The sequence below is a fragment of the Mytilus californianus genome, unplaced genomic scaffold, assembly GCF_021869535.1.
Source record: "Mytilus californianus isolate M0D057914Y unplaced genomic scaffold, xbMytCali1.0.p SCAF_4, whole genome shotgun sequence".
NCBI lineage: Eukaryota > Metazoa > Mollusca > Bivalvia > Mytilida > Mytilidae > Mytilus > Mytilus californianus.
In genome coordinates this window covers 51,469,087-51,477,646 of record NW_026262690.1, presented here as the reverse complement: position 1 = coordinate 51,477,646, position 8,560 = coordinate 51,469,087, and the positions used below count along the sequence as shown (strand labels likewise).

At 31.4% G+C, this 8,560-nt stretch overlaps 1 long non-coding RNA gene across 1 annotated transcript; it reads right to left on the bottom strand.

Moving 5' to 3' along the window:
- Window positions 1-2,482: 2,482 nt before the first annotated feature.
- Window positions 2,483-6,129, bottom strand: LOC127698431 (uncharacterized). The gene is made up of 3 exons (XR_007980831.1): window positions 5,717-6,129; window positions 3,509-3,649; window positions 2,483-2,580 (listed from the first exon to the last, which is right to left on the bottom strand). It is a non-coding gene; the product is annotated as an uncharacterized LOC127698431 (long non-coding RNA).
- Window positions 6,130-8,560: the final 2,431 nt, after the last annotated feature.

Below are 8,560 nucleotides of genomic sequence, written 5' to 3'. Positions count from 1 at the left end.
GATTTTAAAGTAAAATTATTTCTTAAAACACTGCAAAAAATTTCATTCATATTGATCAAGTGGTATCGTCATAAAGTGCGTTGAAATGAACAGTGGTATAGCAAACATCGAATTTCCTCACAAAATGTTATCACACACTATAGTAAGGGGAGTCAGTTAAGTTTGTTTATTTTTAGATTACAGGTAATCATTTGACATTACGTATACAACCTGTGTGACCTGTGTAGTGATTTTGATTTTACGATAAATTCATGAATGAATGAACGATAATTTTATGAATGAACATGAGAACCTGCCCTCTTTCTTAAACACCAATTAAACATATAAAACCGTATTTAAAAGGAGATAATTCAGTCAAATTTTCAGTACTAAATCAACAACTGAAATGATTCCATTTTTTGATGAAATATCGTACGAACGGAAAACGGAATCGCAGGTATAAAAATGCACTTTTTTCCCTTGTAATGACCGCGGATCTATAATTTTTATAGATCGGTTGAAATCCCAAAACTAATTTGCATAATGGAAATTTAGGCGATAGCAATACATCGGAATGACCTGAAGGTCATCCTCTGTAAAAATGATAACATAATACAGTTATGGACCAAATAGTTAGTGCACAATGTGAATTCTAGTTTGGCAATTTTGGTTTTCGATAACCCTGTTAAAGTATTAACAAATGAATAACTGGTGAAATATTAAATATATCACATCAACAGCAAGTCGGTAATTTGATATCTTGTTTGAAGTTTGGATAGATTTTTCCATAAAGTGGACTGATAATGTTCATTAATGATTTTGTAACGTATGCAGACTGACGACAGAAACAGTAAAACCCTAACGGGAGGGATTGTGCTTGATTTTCATATGATGAAGGCATAATCAGTTTAATTGAGGTCTGGAGCTGGCATGTCAGTAACTGCTAGTAGTCCTTTGTTAATTTATGTATCATTATTATTTTGCTTAGTTTCTTCTTTTACCTATTCTAACATCGGACTCGGACTTCTTTTAAACTGAGTTTTACTGTGTGTATAGGTGTGTGTTTGTTTATTCTACATTGGCTAGAGTTATATGGGGAGGGTTAAGATCTCACAAAACATGTTTAACCCCTGCCGCATTTTTGCGCCTGTCCCAAGTCAGGAGCCTCTTGCCATTGTTAGTCTTGTATGTTTTTTTGATTTTGGTTCATTATATATTTCGGAGATTAGTATGACGTCCATTTCCGCTGAACTAGTACACATTTTTGTTTAGGGGCCAGCTGAAGCCCGCCTCCGTGTGCGGGATTTTCTCGCTGTTTTGAATAAAATGATTTTTATAAAACTTTTGGTCAAGTTTTAAAAAAAAAAATGCTCATTAAAAAAAATTGATTTTAGGTCATTTTAGTGCGAAAGAAAATTGATAAAAACAAAATGAAACAGCAATCTGGTATTGATGCAAAAAATTTTATACAAAGGATTTTTAAAAACAACTTATGAATATGGCATTAGAAGTACAATTGATGCATTTTTGGAATAGCAATTAATATGTGAAATTGGAAATACTTCATCATAAAAGGTCTGTTTAAGAAGTTGTTTGGACTAACCTAATTTTGGTATTTCGATGAAAATTATTGGCTCTTTCAACTATTCCAGTAAAATTTAATGTTATAATTATTGCTTTTCCAAAGTAATATACGGTCGTCTTTATTTGAATTTTATCAATCTAATAGAAGATACCATACATTGTGCGTCTTTAAATGATGGTCTGGATTGGGAGTCCTTTAATTAGGTATTATTTCTTCTATTTTTCTCATCTTTAATTTTTAGCCATTTATTCTGCACTTTTTGTCCATTATTCTCTATTCTGTAAACCCCACCCAGACCCTTTTAAATGACGTAATTCAAAATCCCTGGAGTAAATGCGACTTTTTTTTTACACATGCCAACATTATTCATGGTATAAAGAATCTTTTTCTTTGTTCTTTTTTTTTAATGGGGTTTTGGTTGCATTTTTGTTCTCAAATAGTGAGTGCCCAAAGACAAGCTTGGTATTGCGAATTCCTATCCGACTTTGATATACTATTCCCAAAATGTCCACATTAATAATTGTATGTAACACGAGCGTATTTCAGGAACTCATATAAGAAAACTGTTCACAATGATTAAGCAAGGATTTGTAAATCCTTGGATTAAGATAGGATTTTATTGAATAGCAATGGTTTAGAGAATTGTAAATCACTTAAATTTTAAGAAACAAGTATGAAAATGTTGATTTATTAATGCAGGAATCGAGATGAAATCAAGATGTCAGAATAACTAGATAACTCTTATTTACACTTGGGTAGGTACGCGATACAGGCGCATATGAATCGATGGTGTTATTGTTTATGTACTGTACTTATAATTTTCTATCACATCTATTAAGCCCTTCTTAAAGCTTTCTTTGTCTTTCTTTTCATCCGACGCTTGACATTTCTCCAATTGCCAATATCTAGGAGAAATATTAATAACGCACAGAGGATCAGTATCATGACAGCAAACGATCCCATCACTACAGTTTCTGGTCTTTGATCAGAGATGCTCTTCTTACTTCGACGGTAAGCTAGTCAATAGACAGAATACAATATCAAGAAACAAATGTGTAATGTTTTATAATTATTGCATTTTCTGTCGTTTTCTGATCGTTAAATAAAACAAAATTAAAATAAATAATTCGGAAAAAATTTAAATTATTGATTCGATAATTTTTTTTCTCCATTTTTTGCAAAGGTTGTGCGTAAGGAAAATCGTATTTATAATTTTTGCATACATTTGTTATTTTACTTTTTTTAGTACAACTCAATTTTTTGTTATTTTGAAAATTGTAGAATTACTAGTATGCTTTCTTTTATATATTAATTCGTATTTTCATAGCCAAATATGTGTACTTTAAGGTGTTAACAATACCTTGGCTTATTTCTAAACATGTTATCAAATAATAAATACCATTAGAATTCCCAAACCGCAAATTTTGCAATTTTTCAGTGTTTTTACAGGAAGGAACCAAAATACTGTTAGAAGTAAAGCTATGTATTGTCTTTCGGAGACAAATTAATTTATTGTGGATAGCGATGTCTTTCGATGCAAAATTTGACAAATACATGTAAAATTTGCAATTTTAATTCAAAATGCCTTTAACAGCAACATGTAGCGCCGAAGAGCTTTTTGATTTTATGGAAATATGTGAAACACTATTTAAGTATATAATTTAGACCCTTTAGTATTCAATTTCCATCAGGATTTGACAACTTTTAGATTTTGATCATGTGCGTGAAACAAATACAGGGAATTAGAACAATTGGCCATTTATGCAGTGATCTGAACTTGCACGAATTTACTACATTTTGACTATCAGATTTCAATTTATAAATAATGTGATAAACTAAGGTTGCAAGTTATCTTCGACAAAGTTGATCTTAGACGGTTTTTGGCTGTTCTGTATAGTCATTTTGTTCTTTGTGGTTCTTTTAAGTGTAAATTTTAATACCTACCTGTTAAAGAAGGTTTTGGAATAGATAATGATTTTTTTAAATCAAAAATAATCTTATTCAGGTCTGACGAACCAATGGCTGGGAATACAACGGAATATACGTCGCACATACAGTCACAGGGTAACCTTAACTGAGATTCATCTGGAATATATAGCAAAAACTTTATGTTACAGTCTATAGTATCTACTTTAGAAATGTTTAATAGTGCTAAATGACACATGAAAATACATCTAGGTATGTAATTCAATTTAATAATATATATACAATTTAATAATATACATGTCATATTGTTAAAATAGACTTTTTCACTTTTTTTGGTCTTTTGGAAATTGTTGTTTGTTCTGTATTTAGACCCCTCTACCAAGAAATTTGTTTTACATGCACACGTATAAAAATTCCGGTTTTTATCCAACGCAATCATAGGTTTGAACGTTGTTTTCAATTTAGACTGTTATATATTTTTTCGTTTGGGCTTGTATTATATTTTCCGTCGGGTTTACATGATCCGTTCATCCTATTTCGACTCTTTAAAATTCAAGAGTCTATCCTAAATTGAGGTAAATTATATGGCCTTCCAAATACCGTTTCGATCCCTAACATCACTGAAGAGACATTAATTGTCGAAATCCGGATATGGTGTACAAATTTTTGCACCTCATGTTTGTGGTATACCATCTTTTCTACAAATTTATTGTTTTCTGTTTGGTATTTAATTAATATTAAGATCCATTTCGTAAGATCTGGTGATCAATTTAGGATTCAGCAGGGTTTAAGAACATCAGTTGTTCGACCTGTTAGTCAAATGCGTTTTGTTAAAATAGACTTTTTCACTTTTTTGGTCTTTTTGGAAATTGTTGTGCTGTATTTAGACCCCTCTACCAAGAAATTTGTTTTACATGCACACGTATAAAAATTGCGGTTTTTATCCAACGAAATCATAGGTTTGAACGTTGTTTTCAATTTAGACTTTTATACATATACATATACATATACATATATATAATTACAGGACAAGTTTACGACAGGCAACTAGATGTTACAAACTATTTGTTTTGGCATTCAACGACGTACGTAGCATTGGTATGTCGCACGTGTCGCATGAACACCCAAAATTTTTTTAATGGAATATCGTAGCTTTTTTTCATTATGTTTACTGTTTGTTGTTGCAATCTTCAGATAAGTTCAGTAACCACCATTTCGATTTTGTCGAGGTTCAATGCTTTTCTCAAAGAAACAATTTGACTATTCGAGGGTATCATCAACTCAGTGTTCAGTGCTTCTGTCCGGACATCATTTGTAACATCTTCTAAATTCTTCGTTAATAAATTTATAAATTATTAATAAACTAGGGTTCCAACTCCTTCAGGCAAAGTTGATCATAGATGGATTTGGCTATTCTTTATAGATCATCTTTTGGTCATATAGCTCTTCATGTGTTCATATACTTATACATCTTTGGATATCAAACTTTTAGGTTTTAGAGTTCCTGATGATGGCAAACCAAGAAACGCTTCGGACGCACGAAATTTATAAAGTTTATTTTCATATTTATTGAAGAGTTATAGTTCTTGAGGAAAGGGCTTATCATGCATGTGATTTATTCTATGGCCTCAATTTATCTTTCATCATTCTAACAGTTTGACGCACTTTTGTCGATCTTTAGTGACTGCATAATTAGACTTGCTATTTGGTTGAATTCGCTGTACAATGCATTTACACAATCATTTGATACAGTTGTTTGTAAGTTGTAATTATTTTTTTGTACTTAGTTTTCCTGTACGGTGTACGGTGTACATGTAAGATAAAAAGAGACTCTATTGTTATACTTTCACAAATCTCTTTTCTTTGATGATAATTATAAATAAGAAGATGTGGTATGAGTGCCAATGAGACAACTCTCCATCCAAGTCACAATATGTAAAAAGTAAACAATTATAGGTCAAAGTACGGCCTTCAATACGGAGCCTTGGCTCACACCGAACAGCAAGTTAAGAACATTTTGAAAATTAGTTTTTTGGTCATGAATGCCGATTTCTAGAGCCGGTTTTTTAAAGACCTGATTTTGCAATGTTATGTCAGAATTAAATGCATATTATTTGCTCTGCATCATTTTTTATGTTTTGAATGCAGCCGATTATCGCAGCTTTGTAGACAAATATTTTTCTTGTACAGTGATTCTGAATACATTTAGATTTTTGGTAAACTTACTGATGCTTTTGTTCACAGTTGCTGACGTATCTTTACAATCACAGGTACAAACATATTCTAACAATGAAAATAAATAGTTTATACATATACAAGAGCTGATGTCGGATCTCTGTTTGTCTCTAATGAAACCATTCATAACTTATCTAAACTAATGACGATTAAGTTTGTGTGGTTACTTTTGTTGAAATTGTGACGATGGGTTGCGGTCACAGCGATGTTTATCCGGCCCATATGTTCTATATAAAATGAGCTAGTATTGTAAATAAATTTGCTTTGCTCCTGGTAAAATTCGATTTTCACGTGTAGCAAGCAAATTACATGCAACAAAGAAAATTGATTTTTTAATGTTGTTTTTATATACCAAATCATAGATTAAATTCTTTAAGCAAAGTGAATAGAAGTAGGTTTTGTCTATATTTTGTGTCCGCTTCTGAATGTTTGTTTGTTTCTCGCTTTTGAAATTTTCACAAGTGTTGGCCTCTCAAACTTTTGTCATTGGGCGTCCAAGGTGAATTTTATTTCTAAAACTTAATGCTTAGTATGCAGTAGATTAAACTAATTTGACCTTTAGATCCAGATACCCGTTAGATTCTGTATAAAAGTTCTTCTTCCTGTCCGGTATATGCCCAATTAGTAATCATTTTAAATCATTAGTTTACTTGCTTGCTTCGAGCCCTTTCCAAATAGTCACATTAGTGTAGAACTGTTCTGATTGCAGATTCAATCTGGAACAGGGATTTGGTATGGGGTCTTTGGCAGTAGTATTGAGTGGAATTCCTGGTTGAAAAAATAACCTTAGGTAATCAAATACACAAAAAAATATCAAAAGAATGCATTGGTATGTATGAATAAAAGGGGATGAGGGTATGTATCAATGAAAAAACAACCAAATGTATATTTTTATACGCGCCGTCTGGTCGTCCATTTATATTAAGCAGGATCACCTTGCTATAGTCTATAAACTTTCTTTTTGTTCATTACTTCTGTCTCAGTTATTTGCAAATCAATATTAACTTATTCCATGCTTCTAAAATGGCACCATGAATTCATTGGCAATTTTACCATGCTGTTTATTTTTAAGATACCTTTCTTTTAAAATCATTTTTATTTAAATTTCTGAATCACTTCTAATTTTTATACTCACTTTTCGTCAGAATAGACACAACTACTGAATCTGGATATTCATTCGAATTTATATTTCCTGAAACATAAAAATTCGTAAGGGTTCCGCATAACCCAGTGTCTCGCCTACTTTTTCTGTTAATCGCAGGCTCAACAAAAATGAGGAAGTAAATCAATAAAAATATTCCTCTTGATACTATCTTTTGATTGTAAGAAGCTTCTGTCCAAGTTTGGTAAAATTCCAGGATAGTTTATGAATCTAATAAATGTTTAAAAACTTTTAACTGCAGACTGAATGTAATGTTAACTGGAAGAAAACAAAATTTCCTTCTAGATACTAGCATTTGATCATAAACAAGCTTCTGTCCAAGTTTGGTACAAATCCAAAATAGTATAAGAAAGTTATTAAAATTTTAAAAACTTTAACCACAGAGTGAATATGTTGTTTCCTGGCAGAAAATCTAAGTCCATTTAAAAGTAAAATACGGAAAAAATGGATTTATTTTTTTACAAAATTTCCTTCTAGATACTAGCTTTTGATCATAAACAAGCTTCTGTCCAAGTTTGGTACAAACCCAGGATAGTTTAAGAAAGTTATTTAAATTTTAAAAACTTTAACCACAGAGTGAATGTAATATTTACTGGCAGAAAAACTAAGTCCATTTATTAGTAAAATACGGAAAAAATGGAATTTTATTTTTACAAAATTTACTTCTGGATACTATCTTATGATTATAAACAAGCTTCTATCCAAGTTTGGTAGAAATCCAGGATAGTTTAAGAAAGTTATTAAAATTTCAAAAACTTTAACCACAGAGTGAATATTTGTGGACGCCGCCGACGACGACGACGACGACGACGACGCCGACGCCGACGGAATGTAGGATCGCTATGTCTCGCTTTTTCGACTAAAGTCGAAGGCTCGACAAAAATCGTATCTTGCTTTATCCAGGTTTGAATTATCGTTTTTAAGTTGATATGATAGGGGAAATGGAATTTTAGGGTTTATATATATTTCCTGTGCAGTTAGATACTTTATCGTATCTTATGATATTGAAATACAAGTGCCACTCTGAGAAGTTAAGAAAATATTCTTAAATAGAACTCTTTTAAACGGGGTAAACATAAGTTAGAAATTATAAATGTCAAAGAAACTGAAATCGTTAACAATTAAAAAAAATACGTAAATAGTTAGCTTATGGCCTGGGAACATCTATATTTTAGTTTGAAGCTATACATGCCTTGCCAGAACATCGACAAAAGACAATGACATTCTCTGAGACTGAATGGCAAGAGTACTAAAATGACCCGAATTCTTATCCTGAAATAACCAATAAGCTCTACAATTTAAAATTATGAAGACCCTATATTTACGAAGACTCTGTCACACATTTATGACAAATATTCATTTGACAAGATTCCTTATAATCTATAACTATAAATGCGGAGACCTGTTTTGTGCTTCTCTAACACCTAGACTGAATGAATCAGTTTGTGCTTGAGTACTAGTAGTTTATTATTCTCTTTTTTCATTGTTTGTTTGTGTTATCTGGGAAATAATTTTGAAAGAAATAAAGTATCGATTTTTTTTACCTAAAATCTTCACTTAAAAAAAAATACATAGAGCCGCATATAAATTCTTTAGATTGTTTTCTGATTTAAACTGCATGTGATGTTCAAGCAAGCACGCTTTTTTTGTTTATCAATTGAACTACATAGATA